Source organism: Malurus melanocephalus, unplaced genomic scaffold, assembly GCF_030028575.1.
Source record: "Malurus melanocephalus ecotype Western Australia unplaced genomic scaffold, MMel_1.1 scaffold_43, whole genome shotgun sequence".
NCBI lineage: Eukaryota > Metazoa > Chordata > Aves > Passeriformes > Maluridae > Malurus > Malurus melanocephalus.
The window spans coordinates 2615745-2634420 of NW_026623275.1; the positions used below are offsets into that span (position 1 = coordinate 2615745).

Here is an 18676-nt window from a genome sequence, read left to right on the forward strand (position 1 = left end):
AAAAAAAAAAAAAAAAAAAAAAAAAAAAAAAAAAAAAAAAAAAAAAAAAGAAACCAAAACGGGAAAGGCACTTCTCCATTTCTTGGGCATTGGGCATTTTCCTCATTTTAGTTTTGTCTGTCACAGAATACAGAATACAGCATTTTCACAATTTGTGTATTAAAAATCTACATAGAAAGATCAAAACCTGCACTGAACCTACTTCTGCCAGATGCAGAAGTTTTGGTTTTCCATAGCATCCCAGTTCTGCAGTGGTAGTAGTGTTGACTGAAACTTTTTCCTSTAACACTACACAAACATAACACCCTTGCTTGGGTAGCACTATTTATTGTGAGTAACTCTGAGTATTACTGAGAATAGACAGAGTAATTAAAAGAATAYTAAAGATTCAGACGGATTATACAATTCACTGTGTTGGAAGAGTCACTTTAACATAACAGAAACCGTAGTACTATTAAACACATTTTTCATACTTTGCCTTAAAAAATCCAGCCCTGTCATAGCAGAAATGTAAAATGATCCCCGCAGTGGTTTATTTAGCGATTCAGGCAATGGAGTTTGACAGATGACCACCAAGAACTGTTTTCTGGAGGAAAACCATTCACTTTGGGCACAGGCACGGGGGCTGCAAACCCTGGCACSGCAGCAGCTCGCTCTGCCCTCTGTTTCCCGAGGCTTCCCAAGCCCTTCCCCGCTTTTCTTTCAGCGCTCCAGAGCTCTGGCCGGCAGCCGGAGAGCAGAGAACTCGCTGCTSTCCCCCAGCATCTCCCTCCCGGTCCCCAGTCCCGCTTACCTTGCGCAGAGCGCTGCCCCAGCCCCGGGACTGCCACGGGAACAGGGACACGCAGMCACGGAGCCTCTCCCTGCCGGGGGCATGCCAGGAAACTGTGCCTAACACTGGAGAACGCTCGGGAACTAAAAACAGATCCCGCGCGAGGCTGGGTGTATTTTTGTCTGCAGGCTACACACCCTCCCGCCGYTCCGTTTTTTCCATCGGTGGAACAGCGCGATGCCGGCTCAGGCACAGCGTGGTTTTCCACGGCTCGCCGCGATGCCGGGCAGCCGCCGGGGAATACACCGTGACTGAGCTCTTGTCTGACCCCACATTCCTGAGCCTCCAGGCTGCTTCCACAGGAAAGCTGCTTGCAAATCTGCTGAATTGCAAGGCGTTTGCCTGCCTGAAGGTAGCTCCAGGGTCTCCTCCTCCTCCTTATATTTTTTTTTTTTTTTCTTTTTTTTCCCCCCAGGCTTGTTAGGGATACCTACTCCCCTCCTAACATCCTTGAGTGAGACACCCTGGCRAAAATGTAATTCCTCAAACCACAGCAAGAACGCTGTAGTCACGAAAACCCACCCTTAAGAGCATCTCTCAGTCATGTTTAACAACCCTGCACAACAGCATCACGAACACAGCCAACAAATTCCGGTGCTCTCTTCCTTGCTACTTTCTTTTGTCAGACATTTACACTTTGCCATGGGAAAAATTAGCTGGTTTTAACRACTGATCCTAGATAAAATATGCCTCTTCGAATGCAAATAGCATCACCAAGTTTCAATACAGAGCTAAGCTGCTAAATATGTAGTTAGGTGAATGTACAATTGCTTTATTGCCAGAAAAGCTTAAAACTTCATTGATTGCAGAAGCAGTTGGTGAACAAACTCAGCCAAAAAACAATGCATTTATTCAAATATTCTAATAAAATTGCAGAGTTACATTCAAGTGCCAAGTGTGAAAATACAGCCAAGTTACACTGTAGATGACGTGTGCATTTGAAAAGAAACACATGAACAGTATAAAAAAAAGCATTAGTAACCCACAAAAGCCCCAGATCAATATATATGTTCACAAAAATGAAATAATTATTTGTACAGTAACAGAGGAATTCCCCCTGAAAGTGGACCTCTGTTTCACTGTGTCCATTATTTAGACTCATTACAGAGGAAACACCAGAACTCAGCAGCTTTGAGGTAATTGGGAACAAAATTCTATTTCATCTCCAAAGTCCAGTTATAATTAACCCATCCACTGAAAAACAACAACTCAGACCACTTCTCAAACTTCACAGTTTAACAATATTAGCACTGAATACTCTCTCCTCATCACAGCAAAGGTCAAATCCTTCTTAGAATTCTACTGACTTCTGTTAAGTTTTCCATAATTTCCAATTTTACAGGCCAGTTTTTGTGAAACCTAATAGAGCAATACATGACTTATGCCTGTACTCCTAATTCTACAACCAAAAATAGGTCTTAGGGCTTCACATCTGTTTGTTCTGGTAACAACTTTTCCCTCTGTGCAAAGAAGACTATTTTCTTCTTCATGTYCTCGGTACAGTCACATTCTTTTCACTTAGCTCTGCTGTGATCCAATTATTTCACTATCCAAGTCCTGGGACTAACATGGAAGCAATGACAGCTCATGAATCAAARTACTAGATCTCTCTGCAGAAATAGTTGGCCTCTGGTCCTATCCCCCTTCTCATACAGAGGACGACACTTCCCTCTTGAGTCCATCTCTCAGGTCATTAAATAAACCATGTAAAATTAGTATCCAACCAGTCCAAAAGCCTTTCATCATCACCTATTCTCTTGAATTTATCTTTCTTAAAGATGAGTGTTCAGAAGCCAAAGATGTCTCTCCAGTGACCTTTTCAAAAAACTGTGACTCTTCCTTAGCTCAATGAAAAATACCTAGACCAACACAACCTAGGACCCAGCTGAATCACACTAAAGCCTCACAATCTTTCAGCAACAGGTAATAAGGATGTCCATTGCCTCCCASTTTCCTTTTCAGGAGGTTACCCCCAAATGTCAACAGGCAAGCTTGCTAATAGTGCAAAACACTCCATTGTGTACTTTCTCCTTCTTGAACTTCACTGCATGTGATCATTCCCATCCTAGCTATTTACTACATTATTTCTAATCTGCCTGTATATTCACTGTCTTCCACTTTTTATCAGCCAGTTCCATCAATGCATTCCCTCTCTTTGTGATAAAGCAATCARTATTCATTAAATTTGGTCTTAAGACCCCAGTTGATACCTCCAAGTTCTTTTATTTTCAAGTAAGTTTTATTTTCAAAATCTCACATCTAATATACTTAACTGATTACTTTTAGCACATGCACACTGCATGTTGAAGACATAATTTTCTGACTTGACTTATTTGGTACAGCCTAGCTTGTGAGTTACAACACGCACCTTATTTATTACAGCCCCAAAACTGACCCTCCACATCCACCTTGTTCCCCTTTTCTCACCGATTGCCTTGCCATTATCAGCTTGGGACAACCTGATAATGAAATATTCTCTGGAGATCCACAAGGAGTAGGCAAAGTCCAATGGTGAAAACAACAGATTAATCTCTCATTTCTAAGTGAAGTATTCACGTGCCTCACAATCTTCCACAAATGTATCATCGTCACAACTTTGCTGGGAGAGAGAAGGGTGTCATTATCCTTATTTTCTAAAGAGCTGCTAGGTCACACAGGAAATTAAGGGGTATTTCAATATTTCAAAAAGGAAACTCCATAGCTTGTATTAATTTATGTCCCAATATTTTAATGGCTCTTAACATCTTTTTTTTTTTTTGCAATAAAAACAAACTGCAGTTTGTGCAGAGAAGTCCATAATGGAGTTAAAAATAAAGTTGCGTGTAGTAATTTTGAGAATTTATTTCTATCCATCTATAAAGATGTTTCAAAGCCACTAACTCCTTTTTGTAGATGGATATAAATGAATCCTCAAAATTAATGACAGATATTTTAATCTATCTTTTATACCACTTTTACACTACCTTAGATTTTACTTCAAAAGGGGTAAGGCATCCCAATATCACATTTTGTTTCCTAAGCAGCAGAAATCCATGAAGAAAAACACAGAAAATGCACACATCCCCAGCATTCATGCTGAGACAACAACAAGCTTGCTTCCCTAAAGTCAGCCTCATTTCATATACATATGCAGCCCCTAYAAAATATCTTATCCTAGACACAACCCAGTCTGCTTCTGAAATGCCAGTTCTCCACTTTGCCTCTTGCCCTCTCCTGCCTGGCTCACTTGACATGGATATAACTGAGCTGTGTGAAAATCCCTGATCCATGAGGTCCCTCGACTAATACTCAACAGATGGGTGCTGGATGGGCACATGTGGGAAGATATCAGTGTCTTGCTGATGATGGYTTAACCACAGACTGTCACTGTACACAGATGTGTGCAGAGCCTTCCCATGAAATCCAAAACAGGTTCCCATGCTCTCCGAAACAGAATCTGTGCAGGAATTAAAGAAGTTTGAAGTAGAGCATTTGGGTTCTCAAGTCAGAAACCTCTAATGGAGCTCTCAAGAAAGCTGGGAATCTATGCTATACAAAGTGTAACTAATGCYAAAAAATTGTTGCATGTTATTGTCAACAAGATAATAACCAGAGATGAGTTTCAAAGCCTTGCTGATCTCATGACTGAAGCATCTGAATCATGCAACATCTGCTAAAGAAACATTCTCATTAAACTGCCCTTAAGATCCATTCTTGGTATCTTTGGCTTTGAAGTGGAACTCCACAAGAAATGCAGTGGTCGCCCATTCAGCCAATGGAGAAGGCAAACCTTACACCCCATTAAATTCTTCCATAAAGACATCAATTCAGTWTCTGAGAACTCAACTTTCTGCAAACCAGAGCTTGCACACATACCTTCCTGGTCTCATCTCAAAACATTTATCAGATACAAAATGACAACAAATTATTGAAATAATTCATTACTTAATTCTGATTCAGAGGAGTTTGGGAGAAACTGGAAAAATAATTCCATTCAGAAAGCTGGCCATTTCACTTACTGAATGACATCATCAACACAAGTTCAACAGCTCTAGATAGCGGACAGAATAGATGTCAAGCAATGGAAACATGGTATACATGAGCAAAATTTTTTATCTTTAGTTATCACAGGACTTACAATGCCCTAAGTGCCTACTACTTTTCTGTCAGTCTCTGTGAAAAGCTGTGATGAAAGAGATCAAAGGAATCCTCCCCCTCCCCACCTCCTGTGGAGTCAGGGTGCCCTTGCCCAGCTCAGCAGAGAAGAGCAGCTGCTGCACAGACACTSCACACACACCTTGTGTCCAAAACAGGGAGAATCCACTGGCATTTAAGGCATGCAATGAAACACATTTGAAGTTTAAAGMAAGTTGGAATTTCCCCTTTCTTTTTATATTGCATGGCTCTTTAGCACTGCTGTAGACAAGGGCTTACTATTTGTGGTTATGGTCTATTGTCAAGTKTTACAGAAAATAGTTCCTGCCTAATTCCTTTCAGTATAATTAAATTAAGAAAGATAAAGCATGATTACATGATGACAAGCCCCATGGCATGAGCATTACTGAACAATGGGAAGACAGGAGAGAAAAAATGAACTATGCAGCAAACCTCTCCCCTCAATTTCATCAACAAAGCATGCTGGCCTGCAAAGATCCATCAGTAATCCTGCACTGGGACTGGCTGGGACTGAGCTAATTTTCTTCATTGTATGGTGTTGTGTTTTGGATTTTTGACCAAAACAGTAGTGATAGCACACCTGCACAGCATCAAGGATTTCTCTGTTTCTCACTCTGYCTTGCCAGGGAGCAGGTTGGGGTGGGCAAGAGGACACAGCYGGGACAGGTRATCCCAACAGAGCACATAATYCCACACCACATAATGTCATGCTCAGGGTTCTCATTGCAACATCTGAGAGCAACAAGGCCCTCATGAGGTTTAACCCCTAAGACAGAAGTTGCCCTAAGAAGCAGCAGTACCTACACCAACAGAGAGGCCTGCCCTGCAGAACCTCATGTTTTTTAATAGTCTTTTTTTCTTTAGAACTAATAGTAAAAGCCGATTTTTTGAAAAACAGAGAAATACTGATTTACAAGACCAAGATCAGAACCTGTCCTAAACAGTACTTGTTACATCCAATATCACTACAGAGGAACTGACGTATTTTTTTTTTTTGACAAGCATCCTCCTTCAGCAGTACTCCTTTGCAATATGCAATTAACAAAGTAACAAATTTCAGTTAACCAAATAATTTAAATTAACTATTTATTCATATCTTCTGAGCAATATTGAAAGCTTTTTTACAGCAATAGATACATGTAAAGGGTTTCTCAATTTAGAACAGTTAATTTGCAGAAACCAAAATYTAAAGCTTGGATAAATCTCATAAAGATGGGAATGCAAAGATTTTTGGAATACATKATATTAAAAAATGTGAACTGAAGCCTTCACACATGCCATTGAAAAATGTTTGTCTATTAAACATGCACAAATACTTGAAGGTGGAGTCATTTGTCACAAGAATATACTAGGAGATCTTACAACATAAATATTTACAAAGTGCACAAAATGCATAAATATTTACAAAGTGTTATTTCMCATCATGTTACTACCACTGCTTGTTCCATTAACTGATGCAACAGACCAGCTAATTGCTTGTGCAAAACCGACTATTTGACTATTTGCTACCACCCATTCAAGRCAGAAGCACAAACAGTTGCCGAGGAGTAGGAAGCTTTAATGGGTTGTTTTCTAAACGAACCTATTTAATAATTATTACATAATTTTTCTTTACAATACTGATCACTGGTTCATCAATTAAGTTAGAAAAATCGGTAGAGATAAATAAATGTTACAAAAGGGTAAGTATGGCAAAGTTTCTGGGAGAAGTGTGTTAAAACACTGTTTGCTTTAGTAGCATGAACTAAAAGGCACACAAAATAGATTGCTGCATAATGAATTTCAACTATAGTAGTCCTGTACATGCATATGATTTTATAGGATGCTTCAAGACATTAATGTTTCCCCAAAAGTTTCAGATCCTAGGGTTAGATAAGTATAAAAGAAATCCTKCTTAACAATACCTCTAATCATTCTGTTTGTAGAGAGGCACTTCAAAATGCAAAATAARAAATTAACACAATAGAAGGAACATTAAAGAAGTCAAATTTGGGTAGGGGAGGTTGTTCGCCTTTTTCTTTTTGAGTCTTGATTGTGGTTTCTCATTATAGCTTGCTGGCAAACATACCGAAAGTGGTAAATGGCAAAATTAGCAGCTTACTACARTATCATTAAATTAACTAAAAGAAATACTGGGGTATAAAAGCTAGACGAAGTCTGGCTAACATGTGTTGTTACACCCACATGCACTGCCTCAACAGAGCGCYGCACAAATCCTGCAAAGCTATTTGCCTGAAGCAGAGTGAACAATGAGAACAAGTTCAACATCTGCCAGGGTGTCCAACTGCTCACAACCATTTTTCTGGTCAGAGGGGGCATTGTTTAAGTTGACAGGTTCCTAATGGCCTGAATTATTTAGCAATTCTCAAAAGACTCTTTCTACTCATTAGAGAGGAAAATGCGAACCACCCCAGCCAGCGTTCCCTTGCTCCCCRGGAGCCGATCATGCTAATTGAGGAGAACATCACAATGTGTCCCATTTTAATCACGGGAGTTAAGCAGGCAAGAGGCTTCTATTATCCCCATCCTACAACGAAAGATGGAGGGAGCCAGCTCCCACAATAAAATGCACCTCGGTTTATCATCATCTCGATGTTTTGAAGCCTTCAGTTTGAACAAAGAGGATGTGTGTTGCTGCTAAGCATACACCCACCAAACTAAGCAGAAAATTAAGCTACATTAYAGAGAAAATGGAAACACAGTTTGGAGTCTGAATGCTAAGTGAGCAACAGTATGCATCTCAACATATGGGAAGTTAGGGGGAGGCAAAATAGCTGTTTATTGATTTTTTTTCTCATCTAACATATGATGGATGACAGGTATAAACAAAACAGAGTAGCAGCCCAGAGGATACAGACAAGAAACACTCAGAGCTAAAGAGCCAGATCTTTCAAATATTCCCACTTCTAATATACATAGAAATGAAGGGGAACGCTACTAGTAACAACAGCTTTATCTATGATAGATTATTTCTCAGTCACTAARGAGCAATCAAACATGCTCTGCAGCAGTAATTATCTCACCTAATCCTAGCCTTTCTCAACATGGGAAAAAATGCAAGTCTTACAATCAACAGGCCTGTCTGTCTTATTTTCTTCACAGCATTAGGAGACCTCCAAAATTTGGAATCTCTTGAAAACCTAAGATCTGAACAGAGTTCCACACGTAAACTTCATAAGGAATGTTAGTGCAGTAATTAGGACTGCCTGCAATAGACCTCTTTTACCAAAACACAGACCATGTGTGACAAGAAAGACATTTACAAAAGCATCCAAAAGCTATAAGGGAAGACATGTAAATATTTGGTAGATTACCATATGGAACACAACAGTTATGGGGAATTGCCAATTTGATGGAAGGACAAATAGAAGAACACTTCTAAATTAATATAATTATTTATTTTCCTAAGCAACCACAATATGAATAAGAAACAGCAAAAATTAATTACCTTAATTCATATAATGGGAGTTCAGAACTTCCTTTCTTGTTCTTTAAAGAGATGCTACAAAGATAAGCTTTTCAATTAACACGATCAAAAAGTAAGCCACCAGTTTACTTATAAGATCTTTATTTTGTCATCTGCATATAAACATTTCCAGAAGCAGAAGAAGATTAAGTCAGCGAAATGGAAAAACATAAATTCTTCTGCCGGCATGACATTGTGATTAAATAACTAAAWGCCCAAAAAAGCAGGGAGACAACATGATGCCGGCCTATTCAGCCATAAAATTCATTTCCAATAACCACATTTCAGCATGCAGCTTGGATCATACGTAGCATTTTCCTATTTGAGAGCGTGCAAGATTGATTGTTACAGGCTCAATTGTCCCATACACAGGCAAACAACATGTAAGGAATGATTAAATCAGCAAGATTCCCCCACTGAGCCTCCAACAYAAGCTTACACTCAGGCAAAGGAGAGGTGGGGTGTCTCCCAAGAAACAAAAGCAGAGGATTAAGTGAGAAGCCCAAGACCATCTGCACAAAGTCATGTGGCTGGGGATTTCCTCTTCCCCTTGCTGTGTGCTGGGCATCCTTTCCCACTTCCAGTCTGAGCTGCATGAGGTGGGCAGAGGAGCTGGATTTAATTCCCAGCTCAGGGACAAAAGAGAATCAGGGACCAGGGGTTTCCGAGGCCCCCTTTGCCCATACTTACTGCCTTCCAAGCTAAGCCACTTAGGGATGTAATCCCTAATACCCCARCGTCCAGAAGTTCATAATGTCTGGGTCATTGTAAAATTCTGCATACCCTTGTCCCAGCCCAGCCCCTCGTGCATTSCCGAGAGTGGAGTCAGCCAGGCATGGTCACCCTGCTTCCAGCCTTCTCCCAGGCACAGAGCAGGGGGCTTTTCCATGTAGCCATGCTTGGAAAGACACAAGCCTTTCCCCGTGCGTATCCCAGTTTSATGGGAATTAACAAGCGAAACATCAGCATTTTGTGTTTCCCATTTTCTCTGACTAATTTAAGTTCCTTTCTCCTTGCCTGAGGTAGAAAGATCAGGGAAGAAAAAAATGTTCTTGACCTCAACAGGATATCTTGTTAGGTTATGGAAGCCTCCAGGACTCTTTCCTGGCATCTGAGAAGGGGGTTGCAACTAACATTCCTGTTGTTTCACTTTTTCCATGAGGCCCAGAGGGTAATTCTATAGCATTTTTCCAAATATAATGAAACATTAACTCTATTTGCAGTAAAGGCAACTCACAAAGCAATGTTTGGATGCTCTTTGACTTCAGTATCCCTAAGCAATGTGCTGCAGCAGAWCTGTTTTCCCAAAGTGCTCTACACTTTCTAAACAATACTGTGTGAACAGTCTACTCTRTGGCAGCAGTTTCTGAGTCCTGACTGCTCTCTCCTTCCTCATCACTCTGCTTTTTCAGCTTCCTGAAATGTTATTGCTGACATAATGGCATTGCTAAGATAGAGCCCAATCCAAGCCAACCACAGATAATAGAAGGACTTCTGTGGGCTTTGGATCAGGGCAAAAACACCCAGAGGATGAAGTCCCTGCTTTTCATTTCAGAATGGTCCTTAAAATATGCCTAACTTCAGGTATTTCATTCTTTATGGCAGGCTGGTAAGGTACACTGAGGCGACATATTAAAACATATCCCTTGTCTTAGTTTAAATTCATATTATTGCATCTTTACTACCTGAAACCTGCAGGAAAATAAAGTAAATAAATACATAAAATCAAGAAAAGATTACATTAAGCAAACTATCATCTGGCTTAATTCTGCTAAATACAGGRAAAAAATACTCTGTTCATCCAACACACTCGCTACATACTGAGATTATCAATGCTGGCAATAGTTTTGCAGTATATGGGACAGTCTGCAACCTCTTCTTGCTGGCTGTATTTGTGAAATGCAAGATGACCTCAGGAAATCCTTAACTCCTCTCTATTCATCAAAAATGTTAAGCAGTCATTACTTTCCAGATCCAATCAAACCTTGTTAAATATCCCTTGGTAACATATATAAATTGGTCAACCTTCCAAMACAAGATTCATGTCTGGACCCAGATTTTGAACAATATTCAAAAATGAGGAATGTCCGGATCTCAAAGCTTTACTTAATTGTGTCTGGAATAAATCAAATTCACATTCTAGTTTGCACTTCAGCTCTACATTTACAAAGTGCTTCCACTTTAGTCTGGTCAAATCACTGTTTCTAGTAAGTAGAGGTAGTAAAAAGTTTTCAAAAATCATGTGTTTGATAAAATAATTTGCTTGAAATGTGAAATGGGGGGAGGGGGAAGTCCATATAAAAATCCGCAACATGTTCTGGTAACTTAGCATTTTTCCACAACAAACTTCTATGGCTGGTAACTATGACCTTGATAAATGAGTACATACACAGAGAAAGACATGCAGAGCACCTCATTTTCCCTGTGGTGGTCTGTATTTGCAATGTCATAATAAAGTGTCACAGCTCAATGGCCCAGGCAGCAAGCCCTCTCCAGTGGGGACTTCTTCTTCAGTCCACCAGCATCTGAAGAACTGAGCAAAACCACAATGGTGTGACAACAGAACAGTGCATTTAAAATACCATGTCAGCCCCATTTATAAAGTTTGTAGCTGTTACAGTGAGCCAACACCTCAATGTGAACGAAAGCGAAAACTCAGCAGTGACCCTTGCAGARACTGCAAACATTTTTGAGTTTGTTCCTTGTTACTCTGTCAAGGTACACAAATAAACTATTTCAACTATGAGCAATTCCATTAGTAGGAAATGACAATGGCAAATTAACCAATGGTCATGCCTCATTGTAAAAAAATGTTTCCTGATTTTCAGAGGGAACCTCCTGTGGCTTCAGTTCCTGCCCATTGTCTCTGGTCCTCATGCCAGGAACCACTGAAAGGAGCCTGACTCCATCTTCTCTGCATCCTCCYCTCAGGTATTTCTACAKGTTRGTGAGATCCCCCTGAGCCTTCTCCAGAACTGAACAATCCCAGTKCTCAGCCTTTGCTCCTCCAAGAGGTGTTTCAGTCCAGCATCCCTGTGGCCCTTCATCAGACTCTCCCCAGTATCACTATTTCACTTTTWTACTGGGGAGCCCAAGTGTGGACACTGTATGTCAGACGTGACCTCACCAGAGTTTAGAGGCAGAGAAGTGGGAGAACTGCTGGTCTGGTGTTTGGGGGTTTTTTTTCATTGGGATCTTTTCAGGATTTTTGTGGTTTTTATTTTGCTACTATTGTTTAAGTAATAGTTACTGCAGAAGAAGTGAGGTTCAGAAGTACTTACACAAAAAAAGAGAAGGAAGGGAACCAGAAATTTATGTTCTCAGAGGCTGAGAAGACCTTAAGCCAAATGCCTTTTGATAACCACAGGCTGATGGGAAAGTGGRGATGCCAGCCAGCACCACAGCAGGAGTCTGACTGGAGCTTTCTGGCCAAGAGCTGAGATGCCAGGCTCCCCACAAGGCAAAACCCCTCTGCTTTGGCACRGAGACGAGCCCAGCACCACTAAAAACCAAAGCTAGTGAATGGAGCTCACTGGCTCACCCATTTGGTGCCCTTACTCATGCCACTATGAGTTTCTGTGACGGCCACTATAGATGGTGAAAGAGAGCAGCTGCTTTTACATTCTCTGKCACTAACAGGCAAAATGTCTTTCTCTCCCTGAGTCTGAAATACAGGGAATTACGAACAAACACAAATGGAAGCATGTGCATTTCCTAAGGACAGAATTCAAAATCAAACTTTGTTCCTGTGAAGGAGATCCATCTCCCTTTCAAGTGGTCTCYGCAGAGGACTGCCTTATTCTGCAAGTACAGGCTGAGCAACAAATTTGACCTATTAACAGCACTTTCCCCCACTTTGTACCAACAAAAATGAATGCACAAGGAGAATCTTGAGAGATATTCCCTGCTACAATCACTTCTTGTTCAAGAATGGAGTGCAAACAGCAGATCTGGTCATGCCTCTGTCATTCATTCTTATTGGCTGAGGAAATGAGAAACAGTTATAATAAAGCTTGTCTCGAGTACAATYGGCAGGGAGAGTCGTCTTTCCAAAATACTGGAAGTCGTTTTAATTAAACACCTTAGTTCAGAGCACTGACTCAGAGGATGGCATTTCTAGAAAGCATACAACATRGACTAAGAAACACGTATTGTGTTGTTACTCTGGGAAACAGAATTTCTTATGATTCCAGAAGTACCATTTATTACCCAGGAAATGCAATTTCCCTGAGAAAAGCATTGTGTRGCTCTTTGGCTATGCACAGATTTATATTTAGAGCTACCAATTATTCCTTTCTGTCTGCATTACTGCATTTCTCAAACTACACCAAGCTTAATGCAGGTACTCTTAGGAAATCCATAAACAGCAATTTTCTTCCTGTACTTGGCTAGTACTGCCCAGCCATTGTACTGCTTTTTCCTCTCCCCTCYCTGGGGACTAGAAGCACCAGGTCCTTTCACTTTCTCTTCTAATTAAACTCTTGCTCAGTACTGTTTTTTGGTTTTTTTACTGGTTTATATTGCTATTTTGTACTCTATGAGGTGATGTAGCCATTTAGGATCCAAATGAGGTGACAGATGAAACAGTAACTTTATCCTGCAGGCTCCAGGTCCATAGCAGAACTGGGGGCTAAGACAGMGAAAAGATGAACCCCTTCTCAGAAAAACTAAGTGCAAAACCTTATGAATTCATATCTGTCTGACTCTAAGCCATGAGGTCATATGTAAGATTTTTTTTCTTTTTAAATTAATATTAGGCTATCCTTTCAAAAAAAAGAAAATAAAAACCAAACCAAAACAAAAAAAAAACCACCAAACAAAAAAAAAATCGAAACCAAACCAAAAACCAAACCAAAAAACAAAACCTAACTAACTTCTGTTGCATTTTAAAATAAATTGGTTGGTAACACCTTCAAGTCCAGCTGCAGGACAGACAGACAACCACAGCAATGCCAGACTGTCATCCCTACATCAGGAGTAACTTCAATGAAATCAGTGCAATTATTCTAAGAAAAGASAGAAATGCTGGGGAAAAGGACAATCAAGATGTTTTGCTGAGTTTAATTCACCTATTTCATACCGTTTCTTCTGTTTCTCTGCTTTCTGTGTATATCAGATGAAGACGGAACTGGTGAGCACCCTGGAACACAGGGGAACTGAGAAACCTGCATTTCAATAACACATTGAAGATGTTCATGACTTACATAAGTCAAATTATTCACCATCACCACTGTCCCCTATTTCTTTCCAAAAAAAAAATGGTCACACCAGATTTTCCTGAAGACAATGAAGCCTATGTGAAGTGATGGACTATAAGGTCTCTTTTTTCCTTTGCTAGAGCATTCTATTTTCAAGCTGTCTCTGTCCCTTTAGAAAACACTGTRTAAAGCTGACAAGTGGGAAAAACAAAAACAAAACATTTCACTTACAGAGTATTAATCCAGCCGGAACTTCATGAACTGAACAAATTGAAACTGTGGCAACCCCCCACTCATCCCCAAAAAACCCCACAACAAATGACAAATGAAATTGTCTCATTTTCTGCCTGAAACCAGATGGAGTTTCCCAAAGACATATGGTCCTACTTATATCAAAGCAAAATTCAGATCTGATCATTTTAATCCCCCATAGCTAATCCTATTTGCCTAACCAAGAGTTAAAATAACTAGCACAGCTTTCCTTCCTCTGCTGGTTCACTGGGAAGCATCYACTCTGCTTTTCCTTGCTTCAAGTACTCAAGATAAGAAGTTTGTAAGGGCCACAAGACATTACCCTACAGATCATGCATCTTAAATATTCTTTATTCTTCAGATTTTGGGAGAAAAGTTCTTCATTTRCTTTCTCATCTGAAGCAGTCCCTTAAGAGAATGTATCCCTGGGTTTTGGGCTTTATTTTTGGTGGGCCTTCTTGTGGCTTTTTTGTGTCTTTGTTGGGCTTGGGATTTTTTGCAAAAGCTGTATATGTTTGACTTGCAACACCAGCAGACAGAAGCGGAAACCTGCACCAACAGCAACACAAGTCATTCATCAATCCATAAAATTGTTGTTAAGACCTGGACATTCACAGACTGCTCAGTGTAGACAAAGTTTTCACCAAACTGTCTGTAACAGTGTGGGGTGGGGGAAGTCTGGAGCACTTAAGACAATAGATTTTGCCAATATTATGGTATGAAAATCCAAAAAAACTAAGATACATGGTGCTTAGACCATGTATSTTAGTGTGCCTCATTTTAACTTCCTTTAAAAAAAACATTTTCCACCGGGCAAATTTTAGCTTTGTTGTTCAGCTCTGTCCCCAAATACTCATCACTGTCCTATTTGTTGCTCTTCTCCCACAATAAATTCCTTTTTGACCAACATCACATAGCTTCCAGGTATCATGAGTTGTCTCCACACTTGCCACTTGGAGTTTTCATAAGGAACTGRAGGCTAGGGCATTGTCAGTGTCAATGGACAATGGTCCTGGAGCACCAGGGCTCTGCTGATTTCTAGCTCATCTCCCCACTGACTGGGTGGCATGGAAGTGGCCATCAAGGGGCCAGTTTTGAACTAAATTCTGTTAGTTCCATTAAATAACTGCCTATTTTGATAAACTTTCTACATTCTTTCTTGTAGCCATCACACTTAAAATATTCTGAACAACAAAATAGAATAAATACATTGTTTATCCATTTTATGTATAACTCAAATCTCAAAAAATAAACCAACTTGACACCTAGATTAGGAAGCCATGAAACTGTGAAGTGTAAATGTACAAACCAAAGTGCCAAACCAAGAATTTTCTAAAATTAGGTACAACCATACAAATGCTTAAATAGGAATGAGTCCTTATAATGTGACTTATTGAYGTGCAGCAAAGGTAACTATGACGACAGCTCAATTACAAAACTAAATTTAGTATGGTAAATAACCATGGRGAGCCAACCCAGCTCTAGGAAGATGACTTATACCCAGTACTAAATGAGTTTAACACACTCACTACTACCATACATAGGTGACTCAGGATGGCAGCACAAACCGTCCCTGAGGGTACTGAGAAAACCCAATTTCCACAAATAAACTTTCAGGATTTGAGCACAGCAAAAGCCTGCAGTCAGACACACCAGATGCTGGTCTGTTTTTCTCCTACCCCAAATCAGTTCACATTTAAAACTCTGGTTTACCACCAGGGAGGGAAGTGGGTTGGTTTGTTCTGCTCTCCCCACGTCCCTCCCAGGCCACACATGAAGGTAATGAGAATGCATAATAAGAATCAGACAAAATGCCATTTATTGCTTCATGTTCACACAATAGCTGCACTCAGTCGAGGGCCTCTTTGCACAGGCACAGCACAAGGAGGAAACCCCAAACCTCTCTTTTTCCAAGGCTGTTCCTCTCACAGGGGCAGTTATATGCAATGCCACTTAACCCTGAAGTATCTTATATCCACCTGAAAAGTAATGTTTATTGTTGTCATTTTTCCAGAACAGAAAAATGCAATTTTGAAAAGAGAAGGGAAGATTGCAYGCAACYCCCAAGGGCAGGGTACAGTCTCTTTATGTCCATTCATACAGCATGGGAAGTGATGAATTCGTGGCACTACTGCTTGCAAATTAACTTTCTAGGTGAAAACAAACATTTTCACATGCAGCTAACTASCCAAATGCAGATGAGATACCACAGCAGCAGAGAAAAGAACATTCAAGGGCTCCATCTTGACACCCCAGGCACCAATTTCACTTTGAGTGAAGCATGTGCACCAGCTTTTACATGACAACGAGCCTGCCAAAACTAAGGAAATAAAAACAGTGTTGAAAATTGCTGAACATAATTGYCCTCCATCCATGTACAGCTCTTGGAGCAAAGCATTTGAGCTGCAGGGACTGCAAACAGACATTGTTTAGCAAAGCCAGWCAGTGGCTAGGCTCTGCTTTTGCTGGGAAGACGAGTATATCAAGCCTGAAATATCAAACCAGGAGATGGAGGAGTCTGAAGAAATTCAAGGTCATTGAGGGAAACGCTTTTATCCTGGCCCTGAGATAAATCAAGATAGTACTGTCTCAGTAAAGTGATAGTTGAAAAGTGGACTGAGATGTTACGGAAAAGCARGAGAACAATCCTACTGCCTCCTGCTGCTGGATTCCAGCTGCTTGCTGAAGGGAGGACTTTATATATTCACCATAAAGGAACAATTCTTCTTAGAAGAAATACTTAATTCTAAAGGTCACTCTACTTCCCAATGTAAACAACCCAAATAGCAAACCAGCACCAAAAGRGATTCCAGTATTTAACACAGGAAATGTTACTGAGATCAGCTGCTGACTTCCATTTAAAAAACCCAGACAGATTAAGGACTGATATCTGMTTGTTGGTCTGACCTCTTGGGTTCTTGAATCCACTCGATTATATCCAAAGAAAAGTCTTTTAAGGACACTTGAAAATATAGAGGCACATACTTCATGATGGAAAGTTATTCTTTTGCTCTTCATTCCTCTGACAGACAATCCCAGGAAACTGAAACTCTTGAGATGTCTTGATCAGCTTCTCCTGTAATCACAGTCAGACAGCAAGGTCAAAAAGGAAACCAGTTATAAAACAATTTTCAAAATGACTTTTTTTTTTTGTTGTTTTCAAGAGTTACATTATACAGAAGACTAAAGGAAATGTGCGCAGTTTCTTGCAAAAGGGAAGCATTTATCCACCTCTATGTTCCTACTTTTTCTTTAATGCTTTCTTCCTTCCAATGAGMAAGGAGAAGAGGTAAAAAAATAAATAGAAATAAGTGATGTATCGTGATTCCAGACAGCTTCCTGTCCTGGTTTGCATCAACAGTGTCATGAAATGAAGAATGACACAATATGCAACAGTTCTCCCAGCTTTGAAAAACGTATGTTAGGGAGGTGCATACACTGCAGAACACTGCAGACASAGTACATAACTGGAGCACTCAGGTTTTTACATGCAAAAAATATCAGAAAAGCATTTTAAGCACAAGTTTCACTTTTTACGCATCTTTATCCRACTGAGGTCCTGCACCTTGAACTACTGCTTAAGGCTTATTCCCTTCAAAAAGCACTTTTTTTTTTTTAATTCTCTTTCACATTCCTGAAGGTGAAATCCCAACTACACCAAAACTGGCATGAGAACACTTCCTGCAGAGCCAAGATTTCACTTCCAGCTACGAATTTTCTTCAGATTAGCCTGGGACAAACTGTGCTCCTACACTTGTGGGACTGTTAGGTACAAAACCTGTGCCTGCAGTCCCTGTGGAGGGGTTTGACTATGCAGGGAGGGCAAAAGCAGTGAGAAGTCCAAGGGACAGTAGCTAAAGCACCTTAACTGCACAAATGAATGACAAACAGGTTTTTATCAACTTTGTTTGTAAGGTTTCAGTCCCTCCTGCCTTTTTTTCCCCCATTGAYAAAGACCATGTGGGAATTCCTTCAAGAGAAGAGTACAGAGACCCTCAGGATGAACCAGTCCCTCTTCTTCATCCTCACCAGGCAATGTCCCCAAAGAACTGGGGACCCAAAGATGGCAAAAATCAGTATAAATCAACAAATTTCACTTTAGAAAAACTTCTCAATTTTTAAATTCTTTGGAAATATTCTAACTAACTGGTGCTGCAGCTTCTCATTTTCATCAATAGCAATCTTGATGTATTTTTCCTTACTGATGTTCAAGGAGGACTAGGTGAGAGAAAAGGTAGTCAGACTATCATCACTTAACAGCCCTAACCTGCAGAATCCCTTATTTTTACATGGGCAAATATATCTTCCACATTATTTCCTGCATTATGCATTCATTAACTTGGAGGAGCTGCAAACRGAGAAGGAAGCAGGGAGCATGGAGATAAGGGTGCTCCAGATAATGATTTTTGCAAGGCTGCAAAAGTATCATGAAACTGAGTGCATGTGCACCGTGTGGGGAGGGGGTGACTGAGAGGAGGCGATCGCTTTAAGTCCCTTCCATCCTGCCCAATAAATCTGTGTCTGACAGATCCCCACAGGCCTATATATCATTTTCTTTTTCTTTAATTAGGAGGCCAGCTGCAATTCCTTGGCCAGAACCCAGCCAAGCTTCCCATGCTCCTTCTATAAGTTTCTCAACAAATAGTGCTAAGAAGCAAAGAAACTGAATACAAAATTTAGCATGTGACAAACTCTTCCACATGTGACCTCTGTACCAGGCAAACTGCAAATCTGCATCAGACTGACTTTCTGCATAAGGTCATGACAAGGCAA

General features: G+C 40.3%; 1 protein-coding gene across 4 annotated transcripts in view; it reads right to left on the reverse strand.

The window, feature by feature from the left end:
• TIAM2 (TIAM Rac1 associated GEF 2) overlaps positions 1–18676 on the reverse strand; it is a 163101-nt gene that overhangs the window by 94768 nt on the left and 49657 nt on the right. For 2 of the 4 annotated variants that reach the window (XM_057364872.1, XM_057364868.1), the window contains exon 3: positions 16889–16979. The exons of 1 other annotated variant lie outside the window; for it this stretch is intronic. The gene's annotated coding sequence lies outside the window, so the exon portion shown is untranslated. Of the gene's footprint in view, positions 1–793; positions 1161–16888; positions 16980–18676 lie in introns of those variants that run through there. One more of the 4 variants, XM_057364871.1, reaches the window with a different exon arrangement.